Source organism: Ictidomys tridecemlineatus, chromosome 7 (assembly GCF_052094955.1).
Source record: "Ictidomys tridecemlineatus isolate mIctTri1 chromosome 7, mIctTri1.hap1, whole genome shotgun sequence".
Taxonomy (NCBI): Eukaryota; Metazoa; Chordata; class Mammalia; order Rodentia; family Sciuridae; genus Ictidomys; species Ictidomys tridecemlineatus.
Window position 1 is genome coordinate 12,740,684 of NC_135483.1, and position 20,842 is coordinate 12,761,525.

General features: G+C 45.9%; 2 long non-coding RNA genes across 11 annotated transcripts in view; one reads left to right on the plus strand and one right to left on the minus strand.

The window, feature by feature from the left end:
* Window positions 1-20,842, minus strand: part of LOC106144726 (uncharacterized) — a 498,034-nt gene that overhangs the window by 192,690 nt on the left and 284,502 nt on the right. The gene's annotated exons all lie outside the window — the stretch shown is intronic.
* Window positions 14,068-19,280, plus strand: LOC120892893 (uncharacterized). Of its 2 annotated transcripts, none has more exons than XR_005737698.2 (4): window positions 14,068-14,157; window positions 14,338-14,427; window positions 16,947-17,178; window positions 19,096-19,280. It is a non-coding gene; the product is annotated as an uncharacterized LOC120892893 (long non-coding RNA). The 2 variants fall into 2 exon arrangements; XR_013423806.1 differs by having other exon boundaries at window positions 17,070-17,178.

A 20,842-nucleotide genomic window follows, 5' to 3' on the forward strand; every position in this document is an offset into this window, starting at 1 on the left:
GCATAAGGCCTTGCTAAGTAGCTGAAGGTGGCTTTGAACTCATGGTCCTCCTGCCCCAGCCTCCCTAGCCCCTGGGATTAGAGGCGTGCACCACCACTCCTAGGTAGTTCAGATTATCTTGACTCACAAATGCCACAAATGTTTAACATGAAAGATCTTATCCAGTGGCATTCATTCCAAGCCTGGGAAAGTCCAGCTATTTATTTTTTCAAGGCTTGTATGGCCAAAGGGTATTGCCTCCTGCTTTAGATGTTAGCCAGAGAAGAACCAGGATGCGTAACCATGTACAGATTCAGTTCCCATCCCAATTCTGTGTCTCTCAGGCCCTGAGACACCCATAGGTTGTTGGACCTTGAGTTCCTTTTTAAATCCAATATGGATTTCAATACCAACCCCCAAGCCATACTTTGAGGTGTTTAGATATGAATGTGGAATATAAACACTCGTATGGAAACTGTTGGGTTTTTTTTTGTTGTTGTTTGTTTGTTTTGTTTTTTACTATTATCAACACCATCATCATTCCCATTCGAAGTGTGATCCACAAGTACTTTAAGATGTATTTGTCAGGTGTGAATTAGTTCAGGGCATCAGAGTCCTGACCCCAAGGTTGCATGTCAATCACAGCCCAAACCCTAGAGAAAAAAAAAAGAGAATACAGCAGAGTTTGGTTCAGAAAGCAAAATGCACGTCACCTCTGCAGAGCCGCTTCTTGAGAGCTGGCAGGACAAAAGTCCTCTGAGTGGACACTTTACAAATATCCCCCAGCTTCAAGTTGCACACTGGGCCTGCTGGATCACCACGCCCAGTGCCATCCAATGGTTCTGTGTGGGACCCATGTCGGGTTCCTTTGTGGTTTGCAGACTCTGCCCCTGGGTTGTGTTTGCAAGTTCCCTCGCCGCTCCAGCCTTTTCCCCGTGGCGATCGCTGCTCTTTCCACTCCTACAGCTGTGCTGTCCTGGTAGCCGGCCCTTTTCACCTGCCCCTGTGCACACCACCGAGCAGCACTCTCTGCAGCCTGAGCACCTATTAATTCTTTGTTTGGTTTGGTTTCTCGCCAACAGCCGGCAACTCCCTGGGTTTTACTCCTGGTTGCTCAAATAAATAAACCAAATGTTAATTTGTTGCTCATTGATTGAGATTAAGTGCAAAGAGGCAGCAACCAGAAATATCTGTGTTTTTCTAGATGTCTGTACTAGCTGAGGCATGGTATTGGGTTTTGTTTGAATTTGGTTCAGAGACAGAAATGAATGCCCTTTCTTTTAAACTATATTTTTTTTGTTTGATTCTCCCAATAGCTTGAGAAAGTAGAGAGAGCAGAAACTTTTGTCTTCATTTCACAGATGAGAAAATCATACAAAGAGAAATGAAATGACTCTCCCAAGGCCACAGGATTGGGTAGACCTCTGCAGCTAGAGTGAGGCCCAGTTTCATGATGCTGTTGTAAGTGGCTCCATTTCCCATCATGTCCCCCCATGAGTTAATAATAATACTTTACATGATGTGTTTTCATAGACATTTTCTGGATTTTCTAGAGCACGTTCAACAGAACAGCGGTTGTATAAGAAGCCCTATATGAAAAAAAAAATTTCTGTGGTCAAACATGTCTGTAATGAGCTGTGTACTGTGTCATCCTCCCAGCAAGGCACTGTTTGGGTTGGTGTATGAAAGCGTCCCTCCGAGGACTTCTCATGTACTGCAGTACAAAGCTTAAGACAGCTTTTGTCCAGACCTTGTCCATACATACTTGACCAGGTCGGGGCAAGATTAAAGCAGAGAGACGGCATTCCATTGTTATAGGCAAGAGAGCGGGAGTATTGGGGCAGTGAGGGACGGCAGCAGAGGAGGTGAAAAACAGGTGGATTCTAGACCCATTTCAAACGTGGAGACTACAAGACCTACTGGTGAACAGGCTTGCAGATGTAACAAAAAGATCGTGTTTGTATGTGCATGTCACAATGAATCCCACTATTGCGTACAATTAGAAGGCACCACAACCTATGTGAATAAAATGAAAGAAGGCACCGATTACTCTGAAGTATCTGAGCAACAGATGGAGGGAATTGTCACCTCCCTAGGAACACTTGCCCTGGAATGAACCCCACCCCTAGCTTCAGGAAGTCCCCCAGCATCACATCTCCTGCCTTTAGAGATCACACGGCTTTCATCTTGTCTTTGTTGATGAGATCTCTTTTTTACTCATTGGTCCTTTTGGGGGCAGGAAAGGGGCCTACACCTACTGCAGTCTTGTCAACTGGACTGAGAATATTGGAAACCATCACAGATTAACAAATCGATCACCTTTTCGATTTTTACTCACAGTTGCATCCCCCATACCTAGGACATGGCACGCACTCAAAAACTACTTGTTGCACAAATGAACAAACAAAAATTAGCATGTGGTCCTTGCTTAACAAAGTGTAGCTACCCTATCCCTAACGGATCCATTTTATAGGGCTGATCCACGCAGCAAACAGTAGAGGGATGGAGAGAGGCGTGAGAGAAGCCATTGCTCTCCTCAGAAAGGAGAAGGATGATCCGAAGGCTCAGATCCAAGTTGAGGCCTGTCCCTGTAGTTCTGAGCTGGCCTTGGGCAAGTCTTTTCCCCTTTCTGGGTCCAGCTGTTCCGATCTCATTCAAGAGGAGCAAGACAGTAGGGTTTCCATGCCCCTGCACCCGGCTGCCTGTGGGTCTAAGTGGAAGCCATGGCCCAGGCCCTCAGTAACAGCATTGCCCAGTACAGACGCGTCCAGTCAAATGCTCCATCCTCCTGCTTAGAGGAGTCCTTCAGGTACACAGGAAAGAGGAAAGCAGGGATTGCCAAAGCCATCAAGACTTCAGGGAGGTTTCCCTTCTTCCTCCTTCCAGAGCTTAAAGTCATAAATGAATATCCCAAACCAAAGTGGAAAAAAAATCTGTGATGGTTTCAAATATTCTCAGTCCAATTGACCAGACTGCAGTAGGTGTAGGCCCCCAGAAGGACCACTGAGTAAAAGTCACTTGCTCTTCCAGACTCATCCTCTAACCTCCTTTTGTCCATCTGCAAGAGTCTGTCTCTTCTCTTCCAGTTAGGAATGCACGGATGTTTTCCCCCTGAATCTTGTCTGAATCATTCTCTCTGTTTGGATATGAGGTTTCTTCCAAAAGCTCCTCTGTTGGTGCATAATATTGAGAGGGGAAATGATTGGATGGGGAGAGCTGTCACCTAATTAATCCATCCTAGTTTGAATGAACTAACTGGGTGGTAACCATAGGCAGGTGGGGCATGGCTGGAGGTGGGTCACTGGAGGAATGCACTGATCGTGGGTTCTTGACTAGGTTATGCATGGATAGACACATGAGGTTTCATTAGTTCTAAGAGGGATCTTGAGCAGAACTACTAGGCAAATAATTTTCAGTTTTTAATTCATTCATTTTTGTTTCCACCTGGCTGCTGAGGCACATATCTATACTGAGAGTTTCTCTCTCTGGGGACCTTCGGCTCCATCCCGGGTTGCCTCAGTGCAGATGTTCTATGGTCTACTAGTGCCAGCCTTTCTTTCCCCAGAAGAGGTCACTACCAGATTAAAAAAAAAATAGTAAATTTTGTCCAGCCCCTGACCCCTCACTGCCATTCAATGCCCAAGTCTTCTCAGCAGTTAATAACCAAACCCAAAATGTCACCCAATATTTCCTAATGTTCTTGCCTTTGATTTTATTATCATTGTTACTGTGAAAAACATTCATGGTGTCATCTATCACTTCATGAGTCTTGTTTTACAAAGATCCCAGATTGGCAATCATTTTATCTTGTTATTTGGTACTAGGGATTGAACCTAGGGGCTCTCAACCACTGAGCCACATCCACAGCCATTTTTTAAATATCTTATTTAGAAAAAGGGTCTCTCTAAGTTGCTTAGGGCTTCATTAAGTTGCTGAGGCTGGCTTTGAACTTGCAATCCTCCTGTCTCAGCCTCCCCAGGCACTGGAAACACAAGCATGCACCACTGCGCCTGGCCAATTTAATTTTGTCCTTGAAATATCCTTCTGCTGCTACTTAGCTTAGTTTATAGGTGACATGACTAAAGGACAGTGATGAACATGCTTGCAACAATGATCCAACAGCAAAAGTTAATTAAGAACCCATGTCTCCCAATAACGAGTTGGTGTGTACAAAGAAAAGACTTCTGAGTTTCATTGGCTGATGTACCCTTCTAGGGTAGGAGTGAAAGAGTAGAACATGGTAATCATTCAATTGAGAAGAGCCATCCTGTGAAGGACTGGAAGGGATTGAGAGCAAACAGCTTGGCTAGAGAGTAGTTTAGCAATCCAGATTCAAGATTCCCTGAAAAGTAGCAAGGGAAACCATGATACAAAGATGGTGATCCCACCACACAGCCTGCTACAGCCACCCGTGCACACCCAGGGTTATAGCTCTGCACTCACGGCTGAGTTGGGAACGAGCTGAGCTCATCAACAGATGGATGGATAAAGAAATGTGCTATACCCATCCAGCAGAGTTTTATTCAGTTGTAAATTATTCAGGACTTGACCTTGGCTAGAGAGTAGCTCAATAATCCTGATTCAGGATTCCCTGAAAAGTAACAATGGAAACCTTGATAGTGATCCCACCAGGTAGCCTGCTATAGCCACAGGACTGCATGGGTCAAGCCTGAGGCATTTGCTTAATCTGTGAGCCTCGGGGTGAAGGGAGGGAGGACTAAGTCTCTGATATCTGTGGTGGAAAGAGGCCACCACTCTCCCACAAGATTCAGAAGTCGTTGCTGTTCTAATAGAGAAGGTGAGCTGATGCCAGAGAGCAGTCTATGAAAGCCCACCATCCAGCAGGCTGGTGTGCCTCCCTGTCAGCCCAGTGATTCTTCCAGAGCCTACTAGAAAAATCCAGCGTCCATCATTAACATCAGTGAGAGCTACAATTTCATGAGGACCTGTTACAGATTGAGCAGAAAAATAGGTGCTCTGTACACAGATTGGCACATTTCGTGTCACAGCAGCCCCCAACGGGTTTCATTAACTCTATTTCACAGAAGAATGATCTGAAGCTCAGAGAAACAAGACATTTCCAGGATGACACATTACACAGTTAGAATTAGAACCCGGATCTAGCTATCGGTGCAAAGATGCAGCTCTTGGCATTACTAGATACCCTGCTCTCCAGGCTAATCACAGAACCCTGTGTTGCCATCACAGGAAAGGAGAGAGGCGAAGACTTCACGTGAGCCGTCACATTGGAGAGGACGCTGTTAACAAGGGTTTGAACCAAGTTGGCATCGGAAGCCATCCCAGACCTGCGATCTCATCGGTGCCTTCTTTCTAAATGTTATGTTTTATTGCATTGCTCAAACAATAATCAGGCAAGAGTTTACTGGGCAAGATGCTATACTGGATCCTGTGGAGGATGTTAGGACACACAAGCCATTATCTTTCTCTGTTTTTATTCATGTACCTTGAAATCTCATTGTTTTCTTGTGTGCTTGCAAAGGTAATTAGAAAATTGAATTCTGTTGATTTAAATAGTAAGTGACAAGACTCTTGGGGAGAGATAGATAGGAGAGTCTCACAAAAAAAAAAAAAAACCTGATACCTGAGCAGTATTAAGTGGGAGCAAGTGAGAGAGATTGGCAGGCATAGCTGGAAGGGGAAGGGTACAAGGAAAGGCCCAGAAACATTGAAGAAACCGGCCCAGCTGGAGCTGACAATAAACATGGAAGTGGAGCCGAATCAAGTTCGAGCAGGGATAGAGCCTCATGTCATAAGGCTGGACATTTATATTAACAGTGGTGGGAATCAGAGGGAGGTATCGGAACACATTAGGAATATGTCCAGCTACTACGGTTCTCAAGACCCATCAGGTGTCTGGTTCACCTGTGCTCGGTAGGCAAATGAGTGCCAGTTCAGAAAGAGAAACTAGGGATGCCAATTAAGAGCCCATCGAAACAGGACTCTCAATAATCTAGGATGGTTCTAGCAGGTACAGAAAAGGTAAAGAAAATTTAGAACAATGAAAATGGTATCATTAAAATATATAGAGAGATTTTTCTAATTTCCCCATTATTACGGTTTGGATGTGGTGTCCCCAAAAAGCTCATATGTGAAACAATGCAAGGTTTAAAGGAGAAATGATTGGGTTATGAGAGTCTTAACCCAATCAATGAATTAATCTCCTTTGGCATTAACTGAGTGGTAATTGGAGGCCGGTAGGATGTGGCTGGAGAAGGTGGGTGCCCAGGGGAGTGCCTCTGGGGTATATATTTTTTATCTGGCAAATGGACTCTCTTTCTGCTTTCTAATCACCATGTAAGCCTCTTCCCCCGGCCACACTCATCTGCCATGTTGTTCTGCCTTACCTTGATGGACTCAGACCTCTGAAACCATGAACCCCCAAATAAACTTTTACTCCTCTATAATTGTTCTGGTCAGGACTTTTAGTCGCAGTGGTGAAAGGGTTGACTAAAATACTCATTATTAACACCATAACAGAGGAGAAAATCTTCTAATAACCAAGTTCAAGAACCCATAATTCCACCAGTGGAGCTAGAGATGCTTGTTCATGTTTCCAACAGCCCAAAGACCTACACGGGGGAAGCAAATAAGAAGGAGGCTTTAAAAACACAACATTGAAATATAAGGTCTGACATATGTTAAGCTTTGGTGGCAATAATCCATCTTTTCTCTAACTGGGTAACTGAAACTCAGCTTACCTGTGGCAAGGAAACGCAGGTCTTCCCACACACAGTCAGCCGATGGGGAAAGAAGTGAGGCCCAGAGAAGCCCAGAATCTCACAGGGACTCGACGTCAGGTGAACTGGTTCTAAACTCTGTGTATTTTCTATTATCCCATGGGCAGAGGACAGACAGGAAGAAAAGTGAAAGGTAAAGGAAGGAACGCAGTCCCAGGGAATCTCAGTGTTGGAAGCTTCAGGAAATCCACAGAGGAGCTGTGCAAGGCCAAGACCCACCGTTGGATGCATGCTGAGTTTTTCTCTCTGCCATGGGTGTGGATGTGGACACTCACCTGCTACCCATGAGGATCTTGTGATGAATGACAATACCTTTTCTATTCTGAGAATCGGTAAACTTCTGTTCTGTTGTTTGTTTTGTAATGTGAAGAGCACATATATGAAATGGGTCTTTTCTGTCAAGATTCTTTTGGGTTAATAAACACCTGCTTTATTCTATCTTTTCTCTACATCTTTCAGTCATCAAATCCCAGCAGATGCTGGGGACTTCTCACCCAATCCCCTGAGTTTCGGGTTTACAGAGAGCTACAGATGTTCCCCCTCAAACAGGACCTTGCCGTGGGGAACAAGTCCCATGGCTTCAGCAATTGGGTTTCTTGGCAGGAGCCAAAAATAGCGCGCTCCCTTCCCTGGAAGGTGGGGATCCTGGGGTCTGCCCAGGGTGGGTGCACCTTGGACTTCCCACATCCTTCCTCGTGACGTAGGATTGGCCAGAGGTCTGGCTGAGTCCAGCTGTGGCCATCAGCTGTCCAATAAAAGTTGAAAGAAAGGCTAGCTACATTCCCTTCCGTGACGACCAGGTCTTGAAAACCACAGGCAGGGTGTTCCTTCATTATGATCCCTCCAGGCCCACAAGGTCCACTGGGAATGACCCAGCTAATTTTGGCCTCCTCCAAAATTAGCTACTTCTTGGAAATGATCACCCAAAAAATGTGCTGAAGTTTTGAGCCATGACACCTGGTTACATCCCAATAAAACTCACCCTGTTGACATCTTCTCCTGGTCCACAGTCTACTTTTTCTTTCTTTTCTTTTTTTTTTTTTTTTAAAGAGAGAGTGAGAGAGGAGAGAGAGTGAGAGAGAGAGAGAATTTTTAATATTTATTTTTAGTTCTCGGCGGACACAACATCTTTGTTGGTATGTGGTGCTGAGGATCGAACCCGGGCCGCACGCATGCCAGGCGAGCGCGCTACCGCTTGAGCCACATCCCCAGCCCACACAGCTTACTTTTTCTGGTCTCCTAACACCATGATACAGACTGGCCCCCCCCAGGAAAAATGGCTTCTTTCTAAAACCGGATCCCAGTTGTCCTGGGATATGTGCAAACTGTAGCAGACCAGAGCCGCCCAATGGGGTGGAGCACCACAGTGGAGCGCACTGAAGACACCCAGTCCCGCCAGGATTTTGCTTTCTTTATACCATGAGGTCCCAGGGAAGTCTTTCTTCCTTTTAGCCAAGTTCACTATATGAAAATCATCCTTTTTATGTGTGCCAAGAAGTGAAAAACAGAAATGGGGAGTATTGTTAGAAGATTGAAGGAGGAGCTTGAACTGGATAAAGACTTCTGGAAGGACAAGGATTTCTTGAAACTGAATGCTCTACCTAGGGGCTAGGTTGTGGCTCAGTGGTGGCGCGCTTGCTAGCTTGTGTGAAGCACTGGATTTGATTCTCAGTACTGCATATAAATAAATAAATTAAATAAAGATTCATCAACATCTAAAAAAAATCATTTTTAAATACTTAAAAAAAAACTTTAAAAATGCTCACCCTTTAAACGAAAAAAGCCACTACTAACAATTTATTCTCTGCTAACCATTAGGTGCAAAAGAATAAAAGTATTAAGAACACTCACCACAGGGTTATTTATAATAAAGAAATATAAACAACCTATGGAGCTCATGTGCTGCATAACCTTTCAGTCAACCAGTGGCTGCATTTATGACTGTGTCCCCATAAGATTATACCACCTCCTGCTGTAGCTGTCTGAGTTTGTGTAAGTACACTCCATGATGTTCACACAGCCACCAAGTTGCCTAATGGAGCATTTCTCAGAATGTGTCCTCATTAAGTAACACATGACTATATCTGCAAATCGGCCTTCGGTTAGGAACATTATGATATACTATGGAATATTCAGCGGGCATTTGACATGGTGCTGATTTTCCCTGGTATTCTAGTAGTTAGGACTTTTTGGTCTCAAAATGATGTAAATATCTTTTCATTGATCTGGCAAAAAGTTTATCACTATCATTAAAAAGGGGAAAAGATTTTTAAAATAATAATTGGAGTGGTATTGCACTTTTTGTTCAAAAGTATATTAAACTAGCCATAAATTCTATGTGTAACAATAGGATAAATGCTAATTTGTGGAGTGCCAGAAATTTGGCATTTAAAAGGAGATATTTCAGCTTCTTTCTCTCTTGAGATAGCCCACATTGTCCCTTGAATGCGTGCCCCCTTGCTTTCCTAAACAAACCTCCACTGAGAGACAGAGAGAGAGAGAGGGAGGGAGGGAGAAAACGTGCTGTCCATACTGTTCTGAGCAACTACGGGACACCTGGGTCTCCCTAGGAGCTCACGGGCATTGCTGAGCTGGGCGTTGAGGGGTGCTGAGAGTACAAGATGGACGTGACAGTACAACAAGAGACGGATCTGGACCATGGCAGACCCATGAACAAGGCCCCCAGGTGCAGAGAGGAGAAAACGCTTGACTCTCTCTGGGAGAGGAGCCTCATGGACGCCCACAGCTGTGCACAGAGCTGACAAGATTGCTCCCAGCCTGCTTTTAGGTACCCCAAGGGGGCTCATAACACTGCTCTAGAAGTGGGAAGTACTTGCCCTCACCTTTGAGACAAGTAAGACCTTTGAGGCAAGGTCTCTAAGGGGAGCCCTTGACTCCAAAGACCTCAAAGACCCCAAAGACATTGTAGGCCCTTCATGACAAGCCGTTACTCTATCCCTGTCTGTGAGAGCACTGATAACGAACAAAGGGGTTGAAGAGGATCAGATCACCTGAACCATGGATTGAAGCAGCCTGAAGACTCAGCCCGGTAAAGGTCCCCTTGTCACCTTTTCAAAAAGCCCTTTCAGCTGGAGACGTGCACAGACATACACACGTACACCCCCGTCACATGCAGGCAAACACATACACCCAGATACATCCAGGGCACAGATTCTTGTGCAGCAAACAGTATTTTTAAATATTTGAGGGCAGTGACCTGTGGGTCTATGGAACCTGGGTTACTGCAGCAGTTTTCTTTCCCAGCCCAAATCATCTTCAAGTCAAGACCTATGGCCACAAGCCGTGCCTCTGAGTAAATTCCATATGGCCGTGTCCAGCTGAACCCAGTGCACAACGGATCCTTAATGGCACTTGCAAAGAACATTTAGCTTTCTGGCTTCAGCAGCCCTGGTGTCTGCCTTACTACTGTGTCAGGGGGCGATGGTAGAAAAATCCCAAAGCGCTGTGTAACTCAGCTTAATTGGGCAATCATTAGAACTTCCTCCAGTGAAGCCAGGAAGCAGGGAGACTGCAGCTGACCTCCCTGGGGCGATGCAGGGGTCTTGGGTCCGGGAGCACTTTACACAGGATTAATACCTCTGAAGTTACCCAACTTCCCAGCATGATCTAATTAGTAAACACCTTCAAAGGGATCAGCCTAACTTGGGAGACAAAGTCTGCCACACACAGCAAAGGTGGACAAATAAATATTTAAAGGCACATCTGTGTGGGTGGGAGAGGAGGGGACCAGATGGGGAACAGATATGCTCTAACTTCCGGATTGCCCTTGACCTAGCCCTTTCCACTGGCCAGACGTGCCCTTTCTCCAGGGCTTCTGGGCGGCTTGGCTCACTAGATGCTCCCAGCCTGCCTCCAGAGGACCTGTCCTAAGGCATGGACTCTCCCAACCTTATCATAGAGGGCAGTCAGAGCCCTGGTCTCTCAACACCATTGTGTTGTTTGTTAGGGGTAAACAAGTCCTATTTAAGGGTCTAAAATAACACACTGCTAATCAGCAAAAAATGACAATTAGTGTTGTCATTGTTATCGTTGAATCCAGCAACACAACACGTAACCTCAAGGACTGGCTCTGCAATGTGGCATTTCAGGTAACAGCAGCTCAGGTCAACTGCACCTCTACGGAAGACTAGCTCGTCTGCTGATTTCCCCGACTCCTCATGCTTTTCAGTGGCTTGTGGCCAATTATCACATAACTCCCACCCGCCACACTGTGCTGGAACAGCAACTAACAAGACCTCCCCGGTCACAGAAAGGCTTTGACAGAATCAAAGGACGTGCATGCCTCCCCAGTGAGCCATAATCAATTCCATCTCCATCATTAGCGCTCTAGAAGACCGGGGACGGAAAGTTTCTCATCACTGAATTGAAAACTGGGAAATCGCACTCGGATTGGAGTTCAGCTTCCTGATACACTTTATTTCACATGTGAGAGGACGGAGGGGACAAGTCACCTGCGGCATTATGCTGGGGACTGCCGTCCATTCATTGCCTCATGTGATCCTTCAGGTCCACCTGCCAACCCGGCTTTCTCCTCATTCACACAGGAACCTGAGAGTTAGGCACTTCAGATGGGCTACACATATTCAGTCCACTCTGTGGGTTCATTTTTCTTGTCTGATTGGAGTAAGGGGAGTCATAGAAGATGATGTCGAAGAGATAGGTCAGCTTCAGGTGACACAGGGCTTCGTAAGCCAGGGTAAGTCTCATTCATGAAACATTTCTTAAGTGAATCAATGCACAGGCCTTGAAGTACCAAGAAAGTGAGGAGCAAAAGCCTTTAAGACTTGCATCAGAAGGACACACCAAATCCTCACCCTGTCATTTGAGAACTATTTCCTGCCAGGGCTGTGGCAGAAAGGGTTGCCAGACTGAGCAAGCATGCTCTTGGCTTCCTCCCAGCTCAGCCTTTTAAAGAAAGAGACAAGACGATGGTTAGAGCAGCAAGTTCTTCAGTCTGAGGAATCTCTGGGTGAGCACATGGAAAACGTCTAACTGTGCCCAGAAAGAGTCAAGGAAAATGCCAGGATGGTGTACAAATTACAGCCAAGAGAAAAAAATAGGGATGAGTTGCTCCCAAAGGCTGGAAAATCAGGCAGTATTGAAGATAAACTTGGACTTGAGTTGTGTCTTCAAGAGAAGTTAAAGGTGAGAGAGGAGGGGCACCAGGTGAAAAGCACATGGTTTGAATGAAAAGTCGACAATAGTATGAGGCACTCAAAGCCTCCTACAGTGTCTGTTCCTCCTAAGTCACGCTTCTTCTGCACACACCACATACACCCCCATGCGCATCCTTCCTCTCTGCTGAAACACAGCTGAAATGACCCATAAGCTTTCTCCCAATTCCTCATCACCATCGTCACTCTGAAATGAATGTCTGATTCTCTGCTAGGAAGGTCCCGTGCATCTTCCTGATGATTGAACGTGCCCATGGCCAGGAAACTCTTCATTTCACCAGTTCACCTTCTTTGGCTAAAAAGATCTGTCCTTACATGCAATAGAAGTCTTTTTTCTTGATGTTGCTATTCCTTGGTGTTAATTTTAATTTCAGAAGTATGTTGGCCAGCTATTTGATATATAATGATAATCATTATTATATTAGTATATAATGATAATCATCACTATCAAAAAAATTGGGTGCTTTTAAGACGAAGCATTAATTTCTCAGGCATGAATGATGTTTTGGTCAGCTTTTTTACTGCTGTGACTGAAAGACCTGACCAGAACAATTGTAGAGGAGGAAAAGTTTGTTTGGGGGCTCACGATATCAGAGGTCTCAGTCCATAGACAGTTGGCTCCATTCCTCAGGGCTCCAGATAAGGCAGAACATCATGGAAGAAGAATGTGGCAGAGGGAAGTGGTTCACATGATGGTCAGAAAGCAGAGAGAGAGAGAGAGAGAGAGAGAGAGAGAGAGAGACTCCACTGGCCTGAATCAAAATATTACCCAAAGGCATGCTCCCAGGAACCCACCTCCTCTAGCCACACCCCACCTGCCTTCAGTTACCACTCAGCTAATCCCACCATGGGATTAATTCACTGATTGGGTTAAGACTCTCAGAACCCAATCATTTCTTCTTGCATTATTTTACACATGAGCTTTTGGGGGACACTCCACATCCAAACCATAACAAATGGACCTTTTGGCTGGGAGGGCTCTGGTGCATGTTGCAGAGTAGCAGAGGTGGCTAGCCTCTAAATGTGTCCCAGCTCGTCTGGGACCAGTGGGCCAACGGAGTCATGTTGTTATGGCAACTGAAGAAAGACAGGAGAGTGAAAGGAAACATGAAATGTACTCTAAGGTCCAAAACTGGCTTTCTATAACTTCTACCTACCTTTCTATAACTTCACTGGCCAAGCCAAGTCATGTGTCCAAACCCAGATGCCTAAGGTCAAGGAGAAGGAGAAGACACACTGCTCGCCAAAAGATTTTGGCGAGAATGAATGCAATCATACAAGAATTGTAGCCAATTATTTAACCCACCACAGAAGCTACAAATTCTTTGTCCCATTTCTCTAATGTAGAACTCTCTGGAGGCAGAACTCATGTTCCTGCTAAAGTCCTTCACTTTTCATCCAGCAGGTCCCCAAAGCCTTTCTCCCTACCCTGACCTGAGCACACTGTAGTTTGTGAACATTTCTAGCTAATGATTACGAACATTTCTAGTTAATATTTCTGGCCATCTGATGTGGTCATGATACTGTCTCCCAGAGAGGATTTGCCAGGACTTTGGGTGAGTTTGTTAGGATTCCAAAAGTTAGCTCACAGTTCTAAAGGTCAGGGAGGTGATTCTGGTCTGGGTTGAGCTTGGCTGATCTCAGCTGGGCTCACTCCCACATCTAAAATCAGCTGAAAGGTCTGCTGCGGTAGTTGGTCCAGAATGGCCGAGGCTGGGACAGGCGGGGTCTCTCATCATGGTCTTCCTCCAGGAGGCTCAGCCAGACTGAATCACGTATCCATAACGGGGTTCCACGAGTTCAAGAATGGAGAGGTGGGCTTGAGGAATTGGCTCAGATGACACATCACTTCTGCCACATTCTAAAGCCAAAGCAAGTCTTGGGGCCAAAGTGAAAAAGAAGAATTAGGAAAACAGACTCCACCTCATATGGAAGAAGCTACAAAGTGCATTGATCATTTTTGCAGTTCCCCTGCAACTCCCCACCCGCCCCACACATACAGGGGGACTTTGTATCAGGTTTCCATGAACAAATTGAATGTAGTGTGCTTGCCTTGGGTTTTGGCCCATGCCACACGGTTGACTCACGGGCAAGTTAATTAACAACCTTAGACTTTGGGTCATGAAATGTTGTCAAGAAAATTCATATTACACACACGTTTATGCTACTGAGCTGAACCCCAGAAGAACCCTTGATACTGAATTCCAACTCCACTGCCACCTCCAGTATGTTTTCCTCTACAACCTTCTTGCAGAAATCTTTGTATCTGTTTTTAAAGGGGCTGCCAAATTCTGAACATCATTATGCATGTCCATATAATATCTTGCTACTTGATATCACATTGATCCAAAGAGTTTAAAGACAGAGATAATCACATTTTTTAAATCTTCCTGCATTTTTTATAGCCACCAGGACAGTGCCAGACACACTCCTTTATTAGCAGAGAAAGCCACCCAGGAATGAATCAATACCCAGTACGACACAACTCGGACGGGGTAAGTTGGCGGCTCTTCAGTTTTTTAGTTTGTTTGTTTTTATTTTTGTTTGGTTAGTTGTTGTTTGGTTTTATAAAGTTTCTTTTTAAAAGATGAACTACTATATGAAAACTCAGCATGAAGGGAGGATAAACACAGGACTAGTTTAGCGGGAACAGGGGACATTCTTGAGGTTTCTCCTACTCTCCTTGTCCTCTCCCATCCTCTCCTAAAGTATGGGAGGCCTCCTATGCCATGGAATAAACTTTGAAAATCACTGCCTGAAACTGGCATTTTCAAGCTTCGACAAACAACCTCCCAATAAGAAATGCATTTTGTGCTGTGACCCAGATACCCGCACAGTGCACACCTGACTGCTGCCTCTCAACACTGCTTCACCCCAAGGGCATTACCTCTGAGGTCCTCTATTCCATCCAAAACATAACCTAGCAAACATTTCATTTTGGAAATGTTTCTTATGAACTATTAAATTGATTTTACAAGCCACTAGGCAAGCCGTGTCCCCTCCCCACCACCAACAGAACCCATCAGACGAGATGACCTCTTGAAGAAGTCTTCCAACGTTTAAATCCTCTTGGCTTATGATGCTGTAGCTTCTGTGTCCTCAGTTTCCATCACTTGTTCTCAGGGGCAAAGAGGGGATGGTGACGGGCATCATCATGCAGAGCAGGAGTCAAGTTCTGGACAGGCTGCAGTAGTGCTCCCCAGGACAATGGACACCATGTGAGTTCAGGGACACTGATGAAGCCAGTAGCTGAAACTTGTCAGAGTTGACTCTGGAGTCACATGACCTAAGTTTAAACCCTAGTTGTGCCAATTAGAATTTGAGTTGCCTGGGTTTACTAGTTTATCTGTCTGGATAAATTACCTCTGCCAATAATTACCTCTTTTGAAATTGAGGTGATACCCCCCCTGCAGGGTCATTAGCGGCATTAAATAAGGTAATATATAATGGACTTAGTATGGTGCCAGTAATACAAGCCCTGCTCACACTTCTTTAGTGTTTTAAGTGCCAGATGAAGGGGGAGCTGCAGAGAGACAGAGAGAAATGCCTGAACAATATCTGGCCAAAACAATGTTTTGAGAAGCAAGACTTTGGATTCTTAAAAATGCTTGAAGATTATTAAGTTGGACACAAAACAGCCAACCACATAGCATCTTGGCTGTGATGAGTTACTCTAAAATGCAGAACCCTATGAAAAGTCCCAGCAAGATGAAGTCATAAAATTCGTCAATCTTGTGTGTGTGTGTGTGTGTGTGTGTGTGTGTGTGTGTGTGTGTGTGTGTGTGTATTAGGGGGGTACATTTGTTAAGCTCAGCAAACAGTTGTCTTCTGTGTGCCACACAATGTAGTGAAGTTACAGGACAATTGAGGCAAGTCTTCACCATCAAGGAACCTACAATCAACACCTCAGTCTTGCTCTGTCATGGCTCTCCCCTTTTATTGAGCACTTACTCTGTAGCAGGCACCATGCTAGGTGTTTTCTATACATCTTCTCACCTAGTCCCCCTGGCAGCAGCTGAGCTGTCAGGTTCTAATATTCCCATCTCATGGTGGAGGACACTGAGTCCACTAGCTGCTTAGAGGCAGAGCAAGCAAGAATGTGAACTCAAGTGTCTCCACTGCCACGTAAATCCTCCATACCCCTCAGTTCTAGTCTCATGGATTAATAGATGAAGATATGAGAATGGCCTGGTACAACGTTCCAGCTATGTGGTGCCTGTGTGTGTATCCAAACAGCATCCGGTAGGGAGAGGGGAAGTGGGTTTCAGATCTGGGTTTGAATTCTTGCTCCAGCACATAATAACTATGGGGGAGGGGATCAGATGGATATTCATAGAACAGAAAGATTATAAAAATACACATCCCAGCACCCCCAACCCAGAACATCCAATTCAATAACTGTACTTTGCAGCTGAGAAAATCACCACTGGGTGGGGAGGGCACAGGGACGGAGAGGCTGCTGCCAGCAGACCTGGTTTTCAGACCCCAGCTCTGTGCTCCTTCCTGGCTCCACCCCAGGCCACCTCTCTCTATAAACAAGCCCAAATTTGCACATGGATTCCCCCAAAGTCAAAGGAAACTGGCTTCCCACACCAGGCAGATTTTTGTAGAGGACCGTCCCCCTCACTCTGAGATCTCCCTCCGTCTGCTCACTTGTAGAGGTCACACGAAGGGCAGGGGATGCTCTCTTGACTGGACTCCTGGGTCTCTACGCCCAGGAATGCAGCAGAGGTTTAAATAAATCAGGCTGCAGGCAAGAATTCAGACTGGCTCCTCTGCAAGCTCTGGGCTTTTTCTTTCTGGTGGATACCACCAGCTGTCTTGTTGCTAAGAGACCAGAGTGGGTGGGGAAGGGCAATAGCCATATTTTTCCAACTTATCTGCAAAACCAGTTTTGCCTTTGCTCCCCCAGGGGTTCCATTTCCTTAAGAACAGGATATTACAACCAGGCAGAGGGAGAGGGTCAAAATATAATTTTTTAAAGAAATGGACTGAGTTTTTACTGGGCATGCAGTGTCATCCAGCAGAGGAGTCCTGGGAGCTGCCAATTACGGTCTGATGCAATGTTTGGGAAAGAGCTGCAGAGTACACATGACTCAACACAATGTGACGATTTGCATTCCTATCTCTTGGGAAGTTGTACTTATCAGCACCACCAAGTACCATGCGGTCAGCAAGAGAGCTGGGCTGAGTGTGTCATTGGAGAATTAAAAAGGAATTAAAAGTCAAGACGGGGTTCTGGGGAGGTGAGTATTTGAATCACTATCACTCCGGGACTTTCCTTTTGAGTTGCATTCCAATCGGACAGACCTCAACCTGGCAGAGCCGTACCATTGCTCAATGTCAGAAACATGCTCCTGGAATGTGGGACATGTGAACTTGGACACCCCCTGTAGCTTCCCTGTGTGACCCAGTGAGCTGCACCCTCCATCAACACACCCTTCCTGAGAGCAGAGGCAGAACTCAGAGCTGGGGTGAGCAGGGAGGAGACAGGGACACAGGAGGTGAGGAGCCCGCAGCCTTCCTGCTCCAAGCTGTTTGTACAGACTCTCTGAGGAGCAGACTAGGAAAGTGAGCCCTTAGGAACAGGCCGGGGGCGGGGGGTGGGGGTGGTGGGGGTGGAGGTTTTCCTTTAGAAAAAAGCAAGAATGTAAATGAACATTTTCCTTCTCTGAGTTTGTGCTTAGCAATGTGAGAGAAAGGAAGAAAGAAAGAAAGAAAGAAAGAAAGAAGGAAGGAAGGAAGGAAGGAAGGAAGGAAGGAAGGAAGGAAGGAAGGAAGGAAGGAAGGAAGGAAGGAAGGAAGGAAGGAAGGAAGGAAAGAAAGAAGGAAGGAAGGAAGGAGAAAGAAAGAGAGGGAGAGAGGGAGGGAGGGAGAAAGAAAGAAAAACTACCCAATCCCTCAATTCCAAAGAGCTCCAGGAGTGGATATATATGGGCATTCAATTCCCCGTGCTGCCCCTGTCCAGCGATGCCCCCACCTTAGCTCAGATAGTCAGCTCAGGGATCCACGTCACACCACCATAAATGAAAATCCGAGCTGGCATGCTCAGAAGTCCACTGAGACCTTGCAGCGGGTTCTAGAGCTCAGAGCCTCAGTCAGCCAAGGGCTAATCTTTGGCATCCTGCTCTGACAGCCATATACAAATCAATCACCCCACCCCTCCTGTACCTCCAAAACTAGTACAGAGGAAAAGAAGGCTTCATGGCCCACGTGCCATCGAAGGCAGATAATGACGGATTTGAGCACAGGGTGCTGTGTGCCAGGGTCAGGGGAACACGGGGAGTCAAGAGGAGAATGGTGAAACTAAGTCAATCACACGCCGTGAACAGCCACCGTGGGGAGAACCCGATGGCTCTGCCCCATTTAACCTCTACCACCCATGGGGTGCACACGGCAGCTTCTCACAGCCCCTGCCCCATCTATAGACCCGACTCTATCACACAGAAGGCGGGACGGCTTCTACAGTGACGATTCCTCAGGCCAGCTGTGGGGATGATGCACTCTTACACATAGGACAGCAATTAGCTGAAATAATACCAAACTGCTGTCACCCCTAATCCCTAATTGCCCCTCTGGGCTTGTGGCTTGTCTACTAGAAGACACGCAGAGGAGCAAGTGAGAGGCCGTTCAGGGGAGACTGGACGAGGTTCCATGGGTATTTTCAGACGATTGACAAGTGGGCTGGAGACAGCCAGCCATGCTCTGTGAGAGGCAAGGCAGAGTTGAGTGATTGACCTTGAGCTCTGGATGGGGGAAGGAGGTGGAAGTGGGAGTGGCCAGATGATTAGGTCACAGTCACATTAACCACAGGATGGGTCCCCTCCTGGTCTCATTCTGGAGCAACTGTGTGGCAGGCATTTTATTGATGGAGGCATCAGAAAGTAGTGACTCTGTAACCAGCAGCTTTAGATCTCCTTCCAAGCCCAGAAAACTCATCAGGTGACTTTGGGCCAGTCACCTCTCCTGCGTGGGACAAATCAGTAAACCAAATGATCACATTCACAGTCATGGTTGATTCCTGTAAGGCCTTGTAAGTCATCTCTCTCTAAGCCAGGGTCTGATCAGAATGCACGTTAGTAGATAAAACAGTGAGTCACATGTATGTCTAGTTTTGAATTTTGAGAAGGAGGTAAAAAAGTGTGTCGATTTCTTCCTTGCAGAATGCAAAGAAGAGTTCCATCACCACAGCAGATGCCCCTGGAGGAGGGCTGAGCCTCCGTCAATGCTACACCAATAAAGGCACCTTTAGGAAAATGGCTGGAAGCAATTCATCCGCGTTATCTTCCCAGCACCCAGCGTGATGCAAAGCACATAGTAAATGTTGAATAAATGCTTGCTGTGTGAATCAGTGGCTTGATGGAATTCAATTCTGAGTTGAGCTTACAGTTTTTGTTTTTGTTTTTTTTTTTGAAAGAATACTTGGGATTTTTTTCTACCTAGGACAGCTTGAGCCAGTCAATCAGTCAGGGCCATTACTTTCTCTCACACCCACAACCCTGCCCTCCTCTTGCCTTTCCTACCCAGGTTAACACTGATCCTAGGAACTCTTTCCACACTTGCCTAGGCAACTCCTGTCCCTATTTTGACACTCTTCTCAAACACGTCCTCCCCTGATAACCTGTCCCTGCTGTAGCCTGAAGAACCACCGATCAGTCCCCATCTTCCCCTGGGTGTCACCCTGGTATCCACAGCACAGTGCCTGGCAAACAGTGCCACCTCAATACTTCTCAATTAGCAATTAAATGAACAGTCACCAAAAGTACCCACAATTGGGATTTGATCAATCACCACAAGATGCCTACTAAGTGTAAGGCACTGTGCCTCTGCCTTTTGCTGAAATTGTCTTGCACAGTCAAGAGCCTGGGCGCATTGCATATCTGAATGACTGCTCCATTCTGAATTAATTCTGTGTCACAACCTGCTCTTTGCATTTGCCAACACACCATAGCCATCTTTTTTAAGTCAAGAAATGTTCGTTCTATAATCATTCTTGATGTCTGCCTAGTGTTTGTTGATGTGGATGTACTGAAATCTGTTTCCCCAGCTATTATTTTAAGGATAAGGAAACGAAGTTCAGATAATTTAGAAAGATGCTCAGGGCCACACAGGGGATGACTGAGGGAGCAGGGATGAGGACCCAGATCTGCCAGGCACCTGCTCCTGGCCTCCATATTCTGCTCAAGGACCCAGCCTTGGGATTCTCCTAGCAACCCTGGCCAATGACATCCTCCCAGGCCAGTCATGGACCCTCTGCTTACCCACTCTCTCATCAAGACCAGTCACTCTTTCCAGACGAGCAGAAAAGGAAAAATGCAAAACTCAAAACATGTTTCTACCTTTGGGGTTCTGCAGCGTGACTGGCAACTTCTCGCTGCCTTATCACAAAGCTTATTCTTGGACTTCCTCATAATCGATGGTATGATTTGAATGCTCAGGTTTTTCATCCACCTGTCTGATCAATAATTAGTTCATTCGAGTCCAAAAAAAATAAATAAGATAAAACACAACTAGAAGATAGAGGAGACATGGCCAGTATGAAAATACTGGGGCTTTAGGCAAAGTGGGTCTAGAATGAGTCAGCAGGGAGATGTGGATGAAAGAGAGCAGATCCTACCTCAGCAGCTCTTAAAGAACTAGGTGCCCAGAGTGGGGACAGTCAGCAGCTCCCTTGTGGGATCAGGGCAGGTTTCTTTGTCCCGCTGTTAATTTTCTCATTTGCAAAATGAAATTCATGGAGAAGGTGTACCTCAATTAATGCCCAGCAGAGCACGTAGCCTGCGGCCAGCATGGAGGAGACAGAGCTAGACCCGCCCTCTCGACCAATAGGGGTGGGCACTATTAGTCTTACTTTACAAATTATGAAACTCAGGTGACAAAGCTCTCAAGTGGCAGAAAATAGGCTAAAAC